At 43.8% G+C, this 20222-nt stretch overlaps 1 protein-coding gene across 2 annotated transcripts in view; it reads right to left on the bottom strand.

Annotated features, from left to right (window-relative positions):
• RORA (RAR related orphan receptor A) overlaps positions 1-20222 on the bottom strand; it is a 740258-nt gene that overhangs the window by 434548 nt on the left and 285488 nt on the right. The window lies entirely within an intron of this gene.

Here is a 20222-nt window from a genome sequence, read left to right as displayed (position 1 = left end):
AAGTACATACCGTATGATTCAATTTAAATAAAGTTCAAAACATATGTAAAACTCATATAAGGTGCTAGAAGTCAAGACAGTGGTTACTTCTGATGAAGGGTAGTGACTGGCAAGGTCATGAGGTGGTTTTGGAGATGCTGATCCTATTCCATTTCTTTATGTGGGTATAGGTGATGTGCTCACCTACAAATTCATTGAGCTGCACAAATATGATCTGTGCACATTTCTTTGTATGTGTTATGCTCCAATACAATTAAAGAAAAAACAGGGTTCAATTCCCATCTCTACCACTCACCATGTGGCTTTTGGAATTCACTTTACCATTACGGTACATCTTCCTCATCTGAGAAACCAGCATAATACAATTCACTAACAGGGCTGCTGTGAGGATCTAATAAGAAGCTGTGCATAAAACACCTAGTACTGAACCTCACACATGGTAGGTGCTCAATATATGGTCATTCATTATTAAAATTTTAAAAATGTGATGGACAATATTGAATATATACAAAACTAAATAGAATAGTATAACAGACCCCCATGGACCCCATCACTGAGCTTCAATAATTATCAGGCCAATTTTGTTTTATCTGTATCTGTCTCCCCAACCATTAAAAAAATATATGCACAGTCTACAGATATATGCTTGTTTTTGCATATATATATCAGTTTGCATCTCTAAGAAATAACTCTTTTAGAAAACACAATAAAAAAGATCAGTGGTTGCTAGGGCTTAGAGGGAGGGAGGGAGGGATGAATAGGTGGAGCATGGAGAATTTTGAGGGCAGTGAAACTGTTCTGTATAATACTATCATGGTAGATACATGTATTTATCAATTTGTCCAAACCTGTAGAAGGCACAACACCAAGAGTGAACCCTAACATAAACTATAGAATTTGGGTGACAATGATGTTGGTTCATTGATTGTAACAAATGTGCCACTCTGGTAGGGGATATTCATAGTGGGAGAGTAGGGGGAAGGGGTATGTGGAAGCTCTTTGTACTTTCTTTCAATCTTTCTGTGAACCTAAAACTGCTCTAAAAATAAAGTCTATTTAAGAAAATACTCACGTCCATGATCATTAAATACTACTACTATCCTACTTCTTGTCCAGTTTTCCTAACTCATAAATATATTTTCACAACTGTTTTGCTCAAATCAAGATCCAAACAAGGTATACTTAGTACGCATTTCTTCATTCTTAATTAATTCAATGTCTTAACAAATCACAATGGCAATAGATAGGAAAGCTGTTTATGACTTTGGCCACCAATCACAGAATACTTTGTGGGGAGGGAAAAAAGGGTATTGTCATGAAGCCTCCTAAAAACATCCAGAGTTTCTGTCTGTAACACTCTTCTGAATTCTTTAGAACCATGGATGGTTGCTGTCACTGTCAAAACTACATCTAATACCATAAAGGAAAGACCCTTTAACACAAGACTGTGAATACAAATGGCAGGGCAGATACTGTTGTCACACATCTATGCAGAAGAAATTCTGTAAGGGGTATTTCCGGGAAGACAGACAAGGTGTGATATCTGGTGTCAACTGTTTGTATGAAACAAGCATTTTAAGATCCTCAAATAAACATACCGCCCAAATTAAGGTGAAAGTAAAGCAGACAGGACCCACTTTTTGCACTTTGTATCTTTTCTCTCTGCTCTTTCAGCATTGCCCAAAGAAGCTGTCGTTTTCATCTTGCACACTGGATGCCGTCCTCTGAAGTCTGAACAAAGGCCGGATCACATGCCTAAGCAGTATTTTACCTTGTGCTGATTCCTTAAAAAAGCAGATTGTCTCCTGGATTGCATGCATCTAAAAGTTCTTACCATGTTTTATTAAATAACCAGCTAATGTTTCTGCTTCCTCTAAGGAGATCATGAGTCCCCCGCTCCCGAACAAAAGGCCTTCATTTTACTCATCTGTGTATTCCACATCCCAGCACAGCACCTGGCACATAGTGGGCCCTCAAACAAATGTATGTGGGATAAATGAACAGACGAGAGTGAAAAGAGGCTGTGAGGAAAGCACTGGACGGGAAGCTGGAGGCCTGCGGTCATCTCGGCCCCTGACATTCAGAGTGACTTGAGTCAAGGCACCAACTTCCGTGGGCTTCCAATGATTTCTAGGGTCTCTCCCAAGTCTTTTTAAAAAAGGTACATAATCCTAAAATGTGTTTACTTACTGCTTTGCTGTGTTGATCCACCTGGTGACTTATATCTAACTAATTGCTAAGCAAATTACTGAGGCCTTTCCGAACGCTCCACAGCAAGAAAACTTTGTTTTTCCAGTTGCCCCATACCTTCTGTGTCAATTAGGTTCCCACTACAGATCACAGTAGCAACAACCCCACCCAGAAAAGCCAGGAAAAAACCCTCCCCTCTAACTCACCATAGGGCTTGCCATGTGCTAGATGTGGTTCTGCTAAGTTGTGCTGGAAGCCGGAGTGGGCAAGGGCTCAGAAGCCTTCTCTTTCCCCCTTAGTCCATGTCTGGCCCTGCTGTGGGCAGAGCTATGATGACTGACCACGATCATGTGTGAGCATGGGGCAGTGTGTTTCAAGGGCTGAGCACTGGCAGAGGTTGGTCCAGAGAGGGCCAGCCCACTGAAAACTTCCCAAGTGGGTGAAACTCACCTTGGCACTTGCTCTCCTCTCTCCTGCCCTCTATCCCATACCCCACGTGTAGCATTCCACTCCAGAAAAGAACTCTGACTTTTAGCTCGTTGACAACTTATCTCCCGAAGGTGTTAGCAGACAACTTTTCTGAGGCTGAAGATGTGACCAATATAGGTGCTGGGAGAATGGAAGGAAGGGGTTGAGTTACATTTATTCAGTACTTTTTCACTCATTTAAAACTAAGCACACAACTGAGAGGAGTACTCTTCTACTTTTAAGAAATGTTCTTATTGTATCACTGCCGCTAACATACGTTTATAGTCTAAAAATACAAAAACAAAGATTTGAACAAGAAGAAAACTAAAGTTACACATACTATAGTCCTTTAAAATTTTAGAGCCTTCTAGATCTTTTCACATGTTTATAAGTGAATATATTTCTTATGTGCCCGTAATCATACTTTTGCTCATCTGATTTAATGGCATTCTATTGTATCTGTAATGGAATAGAAATTCTTGTCCTTGGATAAGTCACTGGCCCTTTCTATCCTCAGATTCCTCATTAATCAGTAAAGCACGAATACACTGGAAAATTAAGTCATGAAGCACTAAACCACAGGGCGGTGCATGGAGGCAGTCAGGCCATGTGGTGGAAATACTGTGAACTATAACAACCACAGAGATGTGAGGAGTGATTATTGATAGGACACGTTACCATTTTCAAGGATTTAAAGGTAATCTGGCCAGGCACAGTGGCTCATGCCTGTAATCCCAGCACTTTGGGAGGCCGTGGTGGGAAGATCACTTGAGGTCAGGAGTTCGAGACCAGCCTGGCCAACGTGGTCAAACCCCGTCACTACTAAAAATACAAAAATTAGCTGGGCATGGTGGCACATGCCTGTAGTTCCAGCTACTTGGGAGGCTGAAGCAAGAGAATCCCTTGAACCTGAGAGGCAGAGGTTGCAGTGAGCTGAGATTGGGTCACTGCATTCCAGCCTGGGTGACAGAGCAAGTTTCTGTCTCAAAAATAAATAAATTAATAAAATAAAATAAAGGTACTTTAACAATTGAGGAAGTGCCTCCTTATCATATCCTGACAGGTGGACCCTTGCTGCAGCCACAGGTATAGACTGCTCTCTCAATGGCATGTTTTGAAAGTTGTCAGTTTCTTGGTGCTGGAACCTCTCCCAGCTCAGAAGTTGTCACTTTCAGACTATCTATCTTCTCTAAATGGGATTGGCTTCGAAGAGAATATTTGAAATGTCCCCATATTCAAACTGAAAGGAGACAGGCTTGACCAGTAAGACCAGCCAAGAGATGTTGAGTTACACACATTGTTTGGGGCCACAGAGCCCTACTCTTTCTCCTCCACCTGTCCGATCCCACAGTACTAACAATACATTGTCTGTAGGCCCAGTTGAAAAGACTCTCGCCCCTGTGGACTGGCTGTCCTCAGAGGGGAGTCAGGGAATCCCCAGTGGGGCTGTCATGGAGCTTTGGCCCAGCAGCCCCACAGCTCACTCAGAAATGCACTGCATGCCTGATACAGTGAATGATCATCAGACCGGCCATCGGCGGCTGAGCACTTTGCCTTTCTGGGCTTCTGTTTCTTCACTGGAAGCATGAGGGTGTGGAACCCAAGGACTGTCCGAATTCCTTCTTGCTCAAATGCCACGAACCTGTACGTTTCTGTTCATTTTTGTGTTCTGCTGGTACTCAGGACAGTGCCTGTAATAATGCAGGTACTTTGAAGTATCTGTCAAAGGAATGGATGATGAATAAGTGGGTGGAAATTCTGTGCTTACCATGAGTGGAAACACAATGGTTGGTGGGAATTAAACTCTAACACATCACATAGTGACCAAAAATGCTGAGGCCATATCTGGCCTGCATGGTCTGACATGATTGGAGGCACCCCTGAAGGTGGGAGGATAGAATAGATTGAATGAGAACTGCTCTTGAACACCTAGGATACAAGGCTGCTATATCAGGGGCCAGAAAACATTGCATGAGGGCCTGGAGATGGTAACTTTCATGACAGGTATACATCTATGGTTTTGGAGGCATCTCCATATCTGCATTTCTTATAAGCTTGTGCATATAGTGACACACAGCTATTCAAAAGCCAAATGTCCCTCAATCCAGCGACATTTGGAACAGAACCTGGAGCATAACCTGGAAGGCACCTGCAGCAGAACCTGGAAGGCACCCTATCTGACCTGGCATCAGCTGACACCTGGCTGTCTACAGCTTTCCATAAACGCTTGCCAAAGTCTCACACTCCCCAACAGGCCCATGGACTCAGCAGTACTTGGAGACCGAGTCACTGGGTAGATTACAGAGTTACCCCAGCCTCCATCTTGCCCAACCCCAACCTTGGGTGCATTGACTTCCCAGTGAAACAGAACATCGAATGACATTTTAAGTACAGTGGTACATCTTCTCAGAGAGGGTATTTGGCTATAATATGCTGCAAACTTTAAAATGTGCATATATTTTGCCTCTGCAGTTTCATTTCTAGGAGATCATTTGAGAAATGCACAAATATATATGCACATGGATGCTCCTTAGTCTCGTTTATAAGAGAAAATTTGGGAACAAACTAAATGCCTATTACTACATATCAGCTGAATACATTATGATTTATTGATGAATGAAATATCCTGCATCATAAACATGATGCACAAAAATATCACAAAAGATGTCCACAAGCTACTATATCATTGACTAAATAAAACTGTCTATATGATGTAATCCATATATGTAAGTACATCCAGATAGACTGTACAGAGAGAGATGACTGGAAGGATCCTTATGGAAGTTTTAATTTACTACCCAGCTCTTGAGATTTGGGGTAAATTTTCCTCTGTACTTCCTAATTTTTACAGTTGGAACACTTCACAATAAGTGTGTTGTTAATATCAGGAAAAAATTATCATTTTGAAATAAAAAATAATTTTATTGGAAGCCTTGGAAGGGAAAAAGAGTGGAGATCTCTCTAAACAGTTGAAATGAATTTCTAAGCGGGTGCGCACTAGTCACACACATCCTTCCCACCTCTCTGACCAGATAGGAAGTGCTCAACATGTGTGGACGAGTTCCCTGCTAGCTGCCAGGTAACCAATACCTGAAGCAAAATGGGGATTCTACAAAGTGAGATTCCTAAGGAAGCTCTATCCTACATGATATGGAATGGAGGCAAAGGATCTGTCCTACTGCCATCTGTAATGTTCACTTCCCAGGACCCATCCATATACTCGACAGTAAGTTGCTGATGAACATTCCAACCATTATTAAATAAAACTTCTTTCGATTTCAAATATAGTCTTTGCAGCTTCCTCTTCCTTCCTACTTCTAACTACAGGAGAACATAAAAACCTGAAAGCCGTCTGAGTGTGGTGGCTCATGCCTGTAGTCCCAGCACGTTGGGAGGTAGAGGTGGGTGGATCACTTGAGGTCAGGAGTTCAAGTCCAGCCTAGCCAACTTGGTGAAACCCCATCTCTACTAAAAATACAAAAAATTAGCTGGGTGTGGTGGTGCACACCTGTAATCCCAGCTACTGGGAAGGCTGAGGCATGAGAATCGCTTGAACCTGAGAGGTGGAAGTTGCAATGAGCCAAGATCACACCACTGCACTCCAGCCTGGGTGACAGGGCAAGACTCTGTCTCAAAACAAACAAACAAAAAACACTGAAAGACCTAACCCCTGCAGAATGCAAGAGTCAGATTTTGAGACCATTCAGTCTGATATTCTCATTTTATAGAGCAGGATACTCATTCTGGAGAAAATAATTCAAGTTGGCTATTGACAGTGTCTGGACTAGAACCACAGTCTTCCAGCCCTGTTTTCTCCTCACCTTCCTCACAGCCATGCCCTTGTTTGGGGCCCATGCTTTCCCTTGTTTGGAGTACTGCAACAGTCATCAAGCAAGATTTTCCTCCCATCCTCCCATCTTCTCCAGGTCACATTCCCTGGCACTACAGAATCTCTCTAAAACACTGAACTGCCCTGCCCATATTTCTTCACTGAATAAATCTCTTTAAATGTTCCTCATAGACTCCAGGACAAAAATCAGACTCCCCTGCATCTCACATGAGCCTTTTGCAACATATTCATGGACCACAGTGGCACCCTGAAGAAATAATCTTTCACACACAACAGCTGGACATACTTCATGTTCCTTTATTGTCAAGTAAATGAGGGTTTCTTCCAAGGGACTACCCTGTAACTACTTAATTTAAGGATTAACTAAATCCAGAAGTGCTAATCAGCTCCTGAAAACACAACCAACATTCTAGACAGGAAGCTCATGGAAGCCAACAACAAAAGCATTCATGCTCAGTATGCCTGCCTTCCCCTTGGAACCTAATACACGGTAGGACCTCAGTAAACACTACTTGCCAAATAAATAGACTAAGTAATAACCAGATGTGGAGAGGTTAAACTAATACAATGGGCAGTGAAAAGAAAAGCTGTTTTTTGTTTTCTTAGACCCCTTAGAACTGAAAAAGACTCTGAGTTTGTCCAATCCAACTCCCTCATTTCACAAGGAAGACATGTGAAGCTCAGAGAGACCAAGTGACCGCCCTGAAGTCCCACAGCATGTTCATGGGAGAGTTAGGACTGTGCTGGGAGCTTCTGATGGTTTCCACTGTGCCATGCTGACTCTCCAGGCAAGTCTAAAGTGATGCTGGCAATAATGCACAGAGCTCTAGGCACAGGCTCCTCTGGAAGGTGCCAGACAGCACACAAGCTGGGGCACCAGGTGTTCAGCTAATCATCCCCAGAGAGGTTTACCTGAGCTTCCAAAGGGTTTTTTTCTTTTCTTTCTTTTTTTTTTAAATCTTGAATTGTTTGGTGAAGAGTGTCTCAAGCCAAGGAGCAGACACACTTGTGTGCCCCCCTCCCCCTCTTCCCTCCTTTGTTCTTTTCTTTGAGCTGGGTCCATTGGAGGAGCATTGTATGGTGCCCCTGCTGGGTCTACAAGGCCCCTTTTTGGTTCAATTAATGAGCCATAAATAACCCAATGAAGGTGTCAACAAAGAGGGTAATTTATCATACCCTGTCAAGACGGCAAGCCTTGTGAGGCAAGCGCTCATTCACAGTCTGGTGCAACATGTTAAGATTTATTCCTGGCCAGGTCCCTCCTCCTCCAGCCCTCCCTCCCCCCACCAAAATTTATCTTCCACAGGAATCCTCACAGGTGTGCTGCTTTGACAAATAAGCTATGAAGTGTGGTATTCATCACTGGCTGGTCTTTGTTGAGAGGAAGGCAGCGGGAAATAAATTTATTTTAGAGGGAAGGTATTTGTGATTCAAACACACTCAAGGGGAGCAACGAGGTTATTTCCATCCTCCTGGTTCTGCAAAAGGAGAGAAGGAGATAATGCTAGGACAGCCACTTTCTTCAGTTTTTACTACTTGATGGAAGAACAGCCAGGACTTTACTGAGATGTGCCCTTACTTAGCTGCCAGTCTGGAGGCTCCGGTCGCATTCTCTTGAAAATGTTGGGTTGGGAAATCTTACAGTGGAGTAGAAAGTGCTACAAGACATCTGATATGCCCAGAATTGCCCTACCAGGAGGCTTTCCCGCTTCGCTCTTCAACTTCCGGCTTCCCTTGGAGTGCTGATCCTGAAGTGTGAGTTTGCATAATAGCCATCTGGGAGTGCTTGCTAAAATACCGATTCCCAGGCCTCCCCATCCAGCCCCCAGAGATACGGACCCGGGAAGTCTAGGGAGGAGCCCAGGAATGTGTATTTTGACAAGCTCGCCTCTGTTCTTGCCTTCAGATGCATATGGTTTATGGAGCACATTTTGGACAAACACATGCTGCTTAGAGTCTCTGGTGCATGCATTTGAACTTTCTGCAATGATAGAAATGCTCTCTATTTGTGTTGCTTAATACTGCAGCCACTAGTCTCTTGTGGCTATTGGGCCCTTGAAATGTGGCTAGTGTGAGAGAGGAATGGAATTTCTTAATAGTATTTAATTTTAATTTATTGAAATGTATGTAGCCATGTGGCTAGTGGCTGCCATTTTACATGGTAGAGCTCTAGCCCATCATTCTGCATTCTGCATTCTGCACAGTAGATACAGACGAAAAAGCTCAACATAAGACCTCATATGCCAGTCTCCTCCTACTCTCCCCTATTTTCCAGCTAAGAAATACTCCAAGTCCCTGGGGTGTGCCCTATTTAGTCATTTCTAAACAGGAAGAGGGAGGAGCATATCCTCCCACCTCCATTCCCAAGGTGTATATAAGCCGAGAGACAGAAAGATCCAATTTCTTAAGTGCCTTCCATGGGGGACGGTGGGAGGCATCTTTGAGAATTACATATGGTCTCTCAGTACAGGGAGGGAAGACAAATATACAAGTGACCCAACACCAGGTGGCCCACTATGAAGCTGTAAAGAAAACACCTATAGATGCAAACTGCCAGGAGTCCTCAGCCTCCCCAGCAGATGTGAACACTTCCAGACACCAGCCATTCCCTCCCCACTTTGGAATTAATGCGACGGCCTTGTAGTTCATTGTGCCCAATTCACTGAAGGAAGTTAGACTTCTGAATTCCTTCCTTGAAGTGTCCAAGGTAGGTTTCCCACTGTCTGCCCTGTTGAGATGGGACCCACCTCTGTGGTTCAACTTTGTATGTGGTGACTGTCATCACCTGCTCATCTGCTCACCTGTAGACTTTGAGGTCCATGAGCAGAGATTCCCATTTATCTCTGAGTCCAGAGACCAACCCCGGTGGGGCAAAACCAGTATGTTCTAAAATGAAATGGCCTCACATCTGCCTATATGAGGCCTCTTACATCTTGCTTAAGGATGAAAGTGGCCCTTGAAAACAGAAAGTGGCCTGTCCTCTGAGAGTAAAAGGGTGTAGGTATTCCCTTTCTACAGTGTTATGAGAGGGACTTACCCCTTAAATGTGTATTTTAAATGGCAGGGGGAAGAGGGGGAGGACCACATGGAAGGGTGACTGGTCCAGGGTCTGGGGAAGAACTCCCTGTCTGTGAGAAAATTCCACCTGGGAAAGAGAAGGTGAGTCTGCAGCAGCAGATAGGCTCCAGGTCCATAAATGGGGCCAGGCAGGCTTACAGGAGTAGGAGGCATGGAGGCACATTGGGAGGTAGGCTGTTCACTGCTCAGAGGCACAAAGCCCCTGTCCCAGAAGTGAAGGGCAGCCTACAGGCCTCCGCTGGATGCCCTGCCACCCGCGGACAGCCCCTCCCTGCCCAAGCACTCCTCCTTACTCACTCCTCTGGCTCCATGAGGAAGCAGAATCCCAACTCATAGCTGCAGGAGGAATAGCTGAAGAGAGAAGAGGCCTGGCTTCAGCTTCCAGAGCTAAGCCCTGCCAATCTCCCAGACTCCTGCAGTCTTTCAAGTCTCCAACATTTGATTCCTCCTTTCTTCTCATGAAGTGTCCTTATTTTGCCTCTAGAAAATAGGCACTGGTATCAAGTGTTGTGTGGCTGATGCCAAGACTTAATGCTCCAGAGTCTTGCATAGGGCCAAAGCTGCCTCTTCTGGCACACAGAGAGTTCTACAGAAGGGCCCCCTTACAGGCCACCAGCCACTGTGAGGACCTCATAAGCAAACGTAACGGCAGGAAGAGACGGGACATGGTCTGGCAAAAACCTCAGCCTTCTCCCTAAGCTCTTCTGCCTTATGATGCTAATAGCTCAGACTCAAAACAGTTGGCTGAGTTCTCCAACTAAACATTCATTTCTCCAGCTAAACATGCATTACTTCAATATTAACGCCATGTTAGGGAGCCATGTTAAACCATTGCCTCAACTTGGCACTGCAGCTAAACATAATGAAATGCCAGAAATTAGGGTCTAGAATTTATTATGGTACCAATTCTAATCCTGAATTCTCAAAGCAATATCTAGAAAAATATTGAATCAAGAGTTTTTTTTTAAATGAAGATCCTATACTGGAGGGAGATGGGCAACTTCTATTTGGAATAACAAGCAGTATCAATGTCTTTGAATTCACCTTGAAAACCAAACTGTGGTATCCTTTGGAGTAGAAAGAATTCATGGTATTTGAAATTTCCAGGATTACTAATGAGGGGAAAATCTGAGGGACCTGAGAAGGTGGGGTTGCTTGAGAAGCAGTAAAGCTTCTCATTGAAGAAATGGAGATGCCATGAGCAGCTGCCTTGGACCAGATTCCAAGGTAGTGTCTTGTAAACTCAGCCACGATTGGGCTGGGTCATTCTGGACCGTCCTAAACAGAAACCATTAAAAACCATTAATTCCTTCAGATATCACAGCTGCTTACTCATAGTCGTTCATTCATAGGTGAGGAAACTGAGATCTCCCTAAGATCAAATAACCAACAGGTATGTTAAAAAGTTTCATTTGTTTATGTGTTACTACCAAGTGCCAAGTTTCTCCACGTAGTGCAAGGAAACAATTTCCGTGCAACAGCTCAAGATATGCAACTCGATTTTGCCTGAAGCCCTGGCACTGTGAATCGCGGCTCCTTCAGATCTTGCAAGCTACCAGCGAATTGGCGGGGTGGGTAACTGGTTGGGAAACCTCCCAGGAAACCACAGCTCCTGCAAATGACTCAGTAGGTGGTTCCGACTTCTCTGAGTCAGAACCAAGCCCATGGCCCAGCCCCATGCCAAGACTCCCTGGCATTGTTGAGATGCTCTGAGCTTGGCTGGCATGTGGTACTGAGGACCTCTGGTGTTTGTCTGCAAAGGGATGAATGCTCTTTCTGATAAGGTACCAAGGAGTGTGGAACAGAAAAGCAGCTGAATTCTCTCGGTGGATTGGCTCTCTCTTGCCACCTCAATCCCTGAAGAGTGTTGATGGCTTTCTACATCAGACAACCTTTCACTTAAAAGCTTACTCCTCTTCCTTACCCAGGAGTTTCCAGGTTGTCTCCCACAGTCATGAACTTGCAGACACAGAATGCTTAGTTCTAGTATTGATTCTGCTGCTTCCCAGGGCTGTGACCTTGAGCAAGTCTCCTACTGTGGGCCTCAAGTATTACCCATCCCAATTTCATCATCAGCCCAATTGTCCTCTAGTGCCATGATGATCATACAAATCTTCCAACCCAAATTCTCCACTGGCTCCCACTGCCTATGGAATCATGTCCAGACTTCTTAGCCTGGTATTCAAATCCCAATCAATCTTTTAAGCCTCAGCTTCCTCTATTATTCTCCCTGTAGCCTACGTTCTCAGCAAATTGGACCACTCACTCTCCCTAAATGCCCTGTGCATTTCCCATTCCCTGTGCTCTTGCAGTGCCCTTTTCTTGAGATGCCCTCTCCTTGCCTCTGGAAATTTTGCCTATGCTTCCATGCTCAGATCAAACGTGACCTCCTCCTCCAAGCAGCTTCCGCAGCTCATCTCTTGTGAAGCCCCCTTGATCTCTCACATCACAGTTTGTTGGTACCTTCCTATTGACATAGAACACATTGTTCTGAATTGCAGGCATTTGTGTGGATGACTTCTCTCTCCTCCTGGATGGCATACTCCTAAAGGAAGAGGGGTGAGGGAGGATGTCTTATTCCCCTTTCAATTTCCCATCATGCCAGGGTATACAAATCTGTACTAATGAACAAATGAATGAATTTAGAAAATCTAGATGGATGTTCTAAAATTATCTACAGCTGTGGTATTTCATACCAGAGGTGGCTGCACATCAGTAATAAAAACCAGCCCAGACACAAGCTTTTCATATGGGAAAAAGCAGAGGCACTGGTGCGATCCATTCTGTTGGCCATGAAATGTCTTTGGGTGTGTGCACACAGACTCCCACAAACCAGATGCAACATCTGCTTTTGAAGGTTCCAGAGAGGCTGGGCTGCCTCATTTCTCAATGTGATGAGAAGTGCATTGGAGTTTTGCAGCTGACAGTCGTTTGGTAAAGAAACACCTACTTAGCATAGCCCCAGCTCCAGCTCCACGCCATATGCATCAATAGGGGTGGGTCACAGTGCCCTCTTGGCAGTTAGCCAGGAGGAGATTTGAGGTTTGGTGTTGCTGTGCTCAACAGGCAGTCCTGATCTATATTAACAAGTCTCCTGATTCCGTGTGACTAGCTAACAAGGAGATGCTGCCTGCCTCACGCAGGGAGACCTTTCCCAAAGCTTGGCACCTGCCCTATGCTGGTTCAGTGGAGGCCAAATGGGGGAGCAGAAAGGAAGACATTGCTAAAATTCTCTTTTCCACTTTCCTTCAAGAGACTAGACAAGTATTCTCAAACTTTAGCAAGGGTCAGAGTCCTCTGGAGGGCTTGTAAAAAGAAAAAAAATAAAAACACAGATTGCGGGGCCATAACTCCAGAGTATGTGACTTAGTAGCTCTGGGATAAGGCCCAAGAGTTTGCTTGTTTTTTTTTTTTTTTTTTTTTTTTGTTTTGTTTTGTTTTTGAGATGAGGGCTCACTGTGTGACCCAGGCGGGTCTTGAACTACTGGCCTCAAGCAGTCCTCTTGTTTCAGCCTCCTGAGTTGCTGGGATTACAGGTGTGAGTCATCACACTGGCTCAAGAATTTGCATTTCTAACAAATTTCCAGGTGATGGTGATGTTGCCTGTCTGGGAGGCACACTTTGAGAACCACTGTATTGGCTACCCCAAAGAAAGGCAAATGAAAGCCCTCAAGCCATCACTGGCTGGACAAGAGGTGTGACTGTTTCCCTGCCTCTAGGCTCTGCTCCATTACAATCTGTCCTCTACTTTGCCACAGAAAGCACCTTTCTAAAGCACACATCCACCTATGCCATTGGCTGCACTGCCTGTTCCTTGCCTATAAAATACAAACTCCACAGCCAAGCTTATGTTGTCTAAGCCGTTAACTGTGTGCCAAGCACTGTTCTAAAACCTCTACACATTATTAGCTCATTTAATCCACATAATTCTATGCAGTAGGTACTATTATTATCCCCATTTTAGAAATAATGAATCCCACAGGGGGCCCTCAGGAAATATTTTCTGAATGAATGAATAAAAAGATGCTCACAAGCATTTACACTGTGTACTACAGAGGACTATTTCCACGCCAAAGGAAACCATCAAAAAGTGAAGAATTGGCTTGCCAACCAGTCATTTGTTTCTGCACTACACCAAATAACCCGTTTGCCTGTAATTGGCTGGATATTCTGGCTTTGTGTAGACATCTCCTCGCTGGGAGAAAAGCCAGAGTTAATCCTTCACAAAGAGTTGTTTAATAATAACCAGAAACTGGAGGAGAGCAGAAAAGAACACAATGATCCCACACAAGCTGAGGAAAATGGACTGTTCAAACTCAGCGTCCATATGCTGCCAGTAAGGGCCCTTGGTGTGGCCTGAGGTTTCTTAATTTTTATTATAAAAATAGAACATGAATATGTCTCTCCTGATTATCACCACCAAATGCACCAGTGAAAACATCTATGGCTACATATTACTCTAATGCAACACTAATGCTTACATTGGAACAGAAAATCAGGTCACCGTCGAGAGTCTATAAATGGACAGCCCTCTCCATCCATTACTTATTTATGTTTCCCGCCTTTTGCTTAACCAGCCTCGAGGCCCAAACAGAGAAACACACCATACATAAAGTTACCAGTCCAGATAAATAAAACATAAGACTCAAATTGGTAGCTTCATCCTTCATTGCTTTGGAGGAGGTGGACTTCAACAGCCAGATGCTGCACAAATGATCGGCAAAGTGTGACCCTTTGAGACCGCAGCAGGCAAGTCATTCCTAAAATGTGTATCTTCCCAAAAGTTAGCTTTGCCCTTTTTAGAGAACATTCTTGTTTACTGCAGACAGAAGACGATGATCACAAAATAAGTTTGAGCCCAAATCTCTTTGAGTTGGGCAAACTGAGACTGACATTGTTGAATTCATCACCAGTTGAAGTCAAGGGTTTTCCTATGTGGCCAGCCCTACAGTTACTCAGCCTCAAGGCTCATCATGGTAATATTAGCCATGGGAAGGTCTGCACATTAATGAAACCACCAGAGTCCCTGTGCAAAGTTCCAGCAGAAAAACAATGAGTCTAGGACCCAATCCTATCTGATGGCCCAGAGGTATCTATGGCCCTGGGGGAAGAAGCCCTTCTCAGTAAAAGGAAGACCCATCTCCAGGAACAAAATGACTTGCCTTGCTCCTTACAGTCTTCTGTCTGTCTACTCACAGCAGCCATCACTTAGATTGAACAAAGTAGGATGCATTTACCTAGTTTTCAGCTTAGCCTTGTGCTAGGCAATCTGTGAAGTGGCTCTGATGGAGAGGGCTGGTGTAATTAGCAGCACAGGGCACATTTCCAGAAACAGCCTGGATGGAGAAACAGAGGGCAGCCTTGCACACCTGTCAGACCTTCAGCCTCTGCTCAAAAGTGTCCACCTTCTTTGTCCACAGTAGCTACAGAAATGAAAATGTTTGCCTCGGCATCCTCTCCATCACCGTCACCATCACCTAGCCCCCAAACGGGGATCACAGTCCCCTATCCACCCCGAGAGCAACTGTGCGCAGTCACCAGCAAGGACGGTTCTGCCAGAGTGACGGGCACTGCCTGTGACCATACAGTGGCAACGGTCAAGAAACAAGCCCTTATCCTCAATACTTCATCTTTTCCTTTGTGCTGAGAATTAAGTACCTCTTAGCTAGTTAGAAAAATAAGCAGTTATTATTGATGAAATGTGTAAGACAGACATTTTGTTAGGGGCAGAGGAGAAGATGGTAGAAATCTCCAGTCACTGAGGACTGTCTCCAAAACCATTCAAATCAAACCACTTCAACAAGTATAAAGCACTATGCTGATGTAAGGGATGGTCATTAGATAAGAGGATTCAACCATTCAAATCAAACCATTTCAACAAGTATAAAGCTCTATGCTGATGTAAGGGATGGTCATTAGCTAAGAGGAATATTACATCTTATGCTCTGTGAAGGAAAGGGTATATAGGTCTTATATACTTTTTTTAATCCAATGATAACAACTGCAAACATTTACTTAATGTGTGCTAGGCACTGTATGGAGTGCTCTATGTTGGATTATCTCATTTCATCCTCACAACTTTATGAGGAATATATCATTATTATCAATCCATTTAATGGATGAGGAAACCGAGGCATACAGCTGGCAAGTGGCAAAGCCAAAGTTAGAGCCCAAAAGTCAAACTGACACCAAAACTCAAACTGCCCCCTCTGCCACAGAACCTTTCATGGAGCTCAGTGAGAACTCTAGGACCAGTGTAGACACTCTCTGAATTCTCCTAGATAGCACTGAGCTTGAGTACGGTTGTTGTTCAAGAGTATTTACTGTCTGGGTGATTATTCTGGCTCATTTCATAAGGCTTTTATCTTGGTGAGGAAGCACTCACCCTCTTCCAGTTGGAAAGCTAAGGTCTTCCAACCTTGGGAAAATCCTGCCTCATTATGCCATGAGTTACCAAACAGCACAGGGAAATATTACCACAGATTTCCTGAAACTGGGTGAGATCATTCAGTTCAAAGCCTGGATAATTCTGTTTTATATGCACTGGGGGCAGAAAAATGTATGATTGGTCTTTAGAGCTCATTCTCAGGGGTGATTCCACCAATTTCCCAGACTCCAACTTGGGTCTTCCCAGTAGTGTCTGGTATCACCAAAGACAGTAAGGTGCAGTGGAGGGAGTTCTGAACCAGAACACCTGGTTCAAGTTTCAGCTCCAACTACTGTTACAGTTTGTGTGACCTTGAGCAAATCACCCAGCCACTCTGGACATCTGTAATACTATCAGTCAAATGGGGATGCTGATATTTGTGATAATGTTACATAAACTTGCCTACCTCAGAGGCTCACAGTTAGGACCAATGAAGATTCTATATGTGAAAACACAGGTTAATATAGATCACAATAACAGTGATAATAGCTAATATTTCTTTTCTTTTTTTGCTTATGATGTGCCAGGAACCTCATAAGGTGGATCATATTATCTGCATTTGCTGGTGAGGAAGAGGAAGGAGAGACTCAGAGACGAAAATTAGCAGAAGTAGAATTTGAACCTAGGTTTCTAGGTTCAAGATAGGTTTTTCTGGCTTGTGTACATGAGCTAATGTTGCTTTCAAGAGAGTGAAAATTGATTTCTGAGGGCAAAAAAGTTACTGTTTTTATATATAAGGTACAGATCTACACAAGGTCCATAAACAAACACATAGTGTATCTGTATCTGTGGTATTACACTCTCATGGGGAGAGTGATTAGAAAAAACAATGTCTAAAACAGGTCTGTAGGAGGCAATAATGAAGAAAAATTTGAGAAATATTGGTCTATCTTCACTTTATCATTCCATTTCCCATAATTAATAAAGATGATCATTATTACCATGACAATTAAGTTTCTGCAGTGGAAGGTTGCATGCTGCATTCAAATATAGTACCTGTGAAGGTGGTGGCCAGTTTAGTTGCCACTGTAGATGATCTAGCTTAGAGGTTGTGTGCAAAGAATTCAAATATCTTCACATTTAAACTCTAAAGGGTAAAACTTCTGCCAATCAAAATTAAAAGGTAATGTCATTAATGCTACTCACTCTACACCCCGGATACAGGTACAAGTTTAGATCAGTTTACACAAACTAGAGGAGGGAAACACTCACTTAAACATTTTAAATAAGAAGGAGGTAAGGAGGATTGCTTGAGGTCAGGAGTATGAGACCAGCCTAGGCAACACAGTGAGATCCCATCTCAAAAAAAAATTTTGTTAATACTGGGAAAAATAAAAATGATAATTGGTGCATTTAGAACATTAATGCAAATCTGCCTAGATCTGCCACTGGGGATACAGATTGCTTCTTTTCTTTTGGCTACTGAAAAAACTGGAGATTCATGTGTAAATTCCAAGTAATATCTGCAAATTAAATAAAAAGGTACTGGCCCACGCCCTGCTTCTTAAACTAATCAGGCTTATTCATGCAACACGCTTCCAGAAACGTGTTAAAGTCCTGTCACCAGCAATAGCTCCATCAAAGTTATTTGCTCAGGCCATTGCTCGTTGGTCCATTTCAACTTGCTACGTCCTGCAGCCATCTTCTTCTCTCGGACCTCTTCCCTCAGCATCGCAGCTCCTGACCTCCACCTTGGCCTTCTCACTCCCACTTTCCACTTTGCCCTTAGCGCTCCCTCGGAGACTTCTTGTCATTCCAATCACGGATTCATTCACTCCCTCCCTCCCTCACTCATTCATTCATTCCATTCATTGTATTATATTCAACAAACTGTGACCTTGTTCCCACCATGAACCAGGCATTCTTTCAGCATGGTAGCCCTGCCTCTCAGGTCTGAGAGGTCCAATTCTCTGGGCCAGCCTTGTCCAGATTCTCTACTGGACAAAGGGGGCTGGAGAGGAGGGGCTCACAGTCATCAGAGGCTTCATTTTGTACAAATTGCCTTTGAGGTATTCCTCTGACTGGAGCACGGCAGGGACGCACGTGCTCACTTGCAACTCTGGGCCAGGCTGGTCCTGAGGTACCTGTGATAATCAATCCAGTTGCCATAGCGGCCGTAAGTGTTCATTTACCACTATGCGACCTGGAGCAATAATATATTATGCCTTTCGCCAGAGGGAGCCGTGCCAGCCTCAGCACAGGGCGGCCGTGTCGGCCATCAGTCACCACTCCCCTTCACAACCTTTTGTTCCCCGCTCATTATGGTGAATTATAACAGGGGGACAGCACATTTTTCAGGAGAGTTTCTCCTGTTAAGTCTGAGAGCTAACTCTTCCCAGGTTGTTCCAAGTCGGCTGGCTGTGCTAGCCCCGTACCCCTGCAATGTTTAAGCACGGGACAGTGCCGTTCACTGGACTTCCCTCTTTTCCCTCCTCTTGCACTTAGAATGGCTGAAAAGCAGTGTGTGTACACATTTCTACAAGGCAAGATAAAAAACCACTCCAGTGTATTTACTATAAATTTTGGATACTGCATTTTGTTGCACTCTGTCGTGTCCCCGAAGGCCTGTCCTGGTGGTAAATTACATCATAGCACACTAAATAGGCCATCATGTCAGCTTTGAGCCTTAACATTGCTACTTCAAGATGAGTAGAAGATCACTTCCAAAGTCACACATGGGAGGATCGGGGCCAACACCTCCAACCCTATCAGCATTTTTTGAAAATGTTTCACTCTAATAGTGATGGTGAACATTCTAAGATCCTAAAAATTAGAGGCTGGGTCACAAGATTAGATCACTAAAAGAAATTAAAGATAAAATTGTTGGCTAAGATGATTTCTAATAGCCCCAAACCAGAAACAACCCCAAAGGCCATCAATTGGTGATGAATAAACAAACTGTACATCCATATGATGAAATACTATTCCAGTAATTAAAAGAAATTATAATACAACAACATGGATGAATCTCAATCTCACCGCTAGGTGAAAGACGTTGAACAAAAAAGAATATGTATTATAGTATTGTATTCAGATAAAACTCTAGAAAAGGCAAAATACAGAGACAGAAAGCCGATCTGTGGAAGCCAGAGGCCAGGTTGCAGGGGGACGGGATTGAGAGCCAAGAGGCCCAAGGGAGCATTTTAGGGTGAGGGAACTGTTCTATGTATTGTTTCTGACGGTGGTTATGGTTGTAAACAATGACCAAAATTCATCTAACTGTATGCTTATAACTGGATTATATTGTATGTAAATAATATCGTAGTCGGCCTGTAATCCCAGCACTTCGGGAGTCCGAGGCAGGTGGATCACGAGGTCAGAAGATTGAGACCATCCTGGCCAACATGGTGAAACCCCATCTCTACTAAAATACGAAAAAATTAGCTGGGCATGGTGGTGCGTGCCTGTAGTCCCAGCTACTCGGGAGGCTGAGGCAGGGGAATTGCTTGAACTCGGGAGGCAGAGCTTACAGTGAGCCAAGATCGCGCCACTGCACTCCAGCCTGGCAACAGAGCGAGACTCTGTCTCTAAATAAATAAATAAATAATCATAATATTTTAGTCAGTGGAAGAAAAGGAAAACAAATGTTGACCAAGGCAAATGGCCATGATTTTTCTCCTATGTGATACTAGACCTGCAAGACAGAAGTGGTATTGTATAGAAAAACAAGTTATACTCATTAGATAAAATCAAATGAGTCAACTTTGTGAACCTAAGCTTGGAGACACCAAACACTTCATAATTTTTATAGCATGGTGATAAGCTATTACATATACCACCCCTGGGATGGAAAAGCCTTGTGAGTTTCAATTCAACCTCTGGTTAATTCCAGCTGGGTCTAAAAGGCACTAAACTGAGTGTGGTTTCACTTCCTTGGACTTCAGGTTCCTTGTCCTTGAAGTGGAAGGGTTGGACGAAATGGTTGTTAAAGCTTCAAAATGATACAACTGTGCCAGTCTTTGCTCAACTCCAAGCTGTTTAATGTGTTGGCATCTTTTGATTCCATTTAGCTATTAGGATCCCAGGGCCAAATCTGGCTTGTCCCAATGTCATTGTTCTACAGAATGGGGTGAAGGGGCCTAAGATACTTGGAGGAAAGTCTACCAGTGCCATGGTCAACAGTGGGCCCTCCCAATGAGACAGCCTCGGGCTGAGTCCCCTGTCTGGACACAGCAGCCAGTTTCTATGATGCTTTCACCCAGAGGTGTT

This window comes from Symphalangus syndactylus, chromosome 5 (assembly GCF_028878055.3).
Source record: "Symphalangus syndactylus isolate Jambi chromosome 5, NHGRI_mSymSyn1-v2.1_pri, whole genome shotgun sequence".
NCBI classification, from domain to species: domain Eukaryota; kingdom Metazoa; phylum Chordata; class Mammalia; order Primates; family Hylobatidae; genus Symphalangus; species Symphalangus syndactylus.
Note: the sequence above shows the minus strand (reverse complement) of the source record. Positions and strands in the feature narration are given on the sequence as shown.